A 1,121-nucleotide genomic window follows, 5' to 3' on the forward strand; every position below is an offset into this window, starting at 1 on the left:
CCATTTCTTTTAGGGAAACGTTAAAACTCTCTGCTTTATTTTTGCTGGGTATGTTGGAAAGTATCAGCTGCCCAGAGCCAGCATACTAAAGTGACACTTGTTTACTGGTCACGCTTCAAAAACCCTGTGGCGGACTCTTGCAGTTCCGTGTAATGATGGTTTTTGTAGGTGTTCTTTCTCAACATTCGTTCCAATCTGTTTGAATAGCGTTGGTAGTTGAAGGCTGATACTTCCAAGTGCACCAATCACTATTGGTATCACGTCCACTTTCTTCATTGCCCACCGCCTGCGTATTTCCCACTTCAATTCATCATAGTTGTTCACTCTTTCTTCTTCCTTCTCTTCAATCCACTTGTCACCAGAACATGTTATGTCAATTATCAGCCATGTTGTTTTCTTGTCTGTTCACCACAACAATGTCAGGTTTCCGATGTTTAATCTGATGGTCGCACAAAATCATTGCATTCCACAGGATTTTGCAATCCTCATTTATTATTATTGTCATCATCATCATTATTATTATTATTATTATTATTATTATTAATAATAATAATAATAATAATAATAATAATAATAATAATAATAATAATAATACAGGAGCTTCCTAAAATACAGAGTCACAATAGATATTAGACCTTATAATCTTGACTGATCTTTTGTAACCCATCCGCATATTATTTTGTCGAAGTTGCATCTATAGAATAAGTTTCTTATTTCTTTATTGCCCACAAGGGGATAAACATAGAGGGGACAAACAAGGACAGACAAAGAGATTAAGTCGATTACATCGACGCCAGTGCGTAACTGATACTTAATTTATCGACCCCGAAAGGATGAAAGGCAAAGTCGACCTCGGCGGAATTTGAACTCAGGACGTAACAGCAGACGAAATACCGCTAAGCATTTCGCCCGGTGCGCTAACGTTTCTGCCAGCTCACCGCTTTTCATAGAATAAGTTTCTGCTTCAGGACGTCGAATAGGCAGAGTCGTTAAGAAATTCAACTAGAATGGCGGGCGCCCTTTTTCCAATTAAATAAATAAACTTAGAAATTTAAAGACAATACTACTACAGAAGTAAAAAAAAAAAAAAAAACTTACTTGTTTCTTATAATTCTCTCTCT

The sequence above is a fragment of the Octopus bimaculoides genome, chromosome 5 (assembly GCF_001194135.2).
Source record: "Octopus bimaculoides isolate UCB-OBI-ISO-001 chromosome 5, ASM119413v2, whole genome shotgun sequence".
Lineage (NCBI taxonomy): Eukaryota > Metazoa > Mollusca > Cephalopoda > Octopoda > Octopodidae > Octopus > Octopus bimaculoides.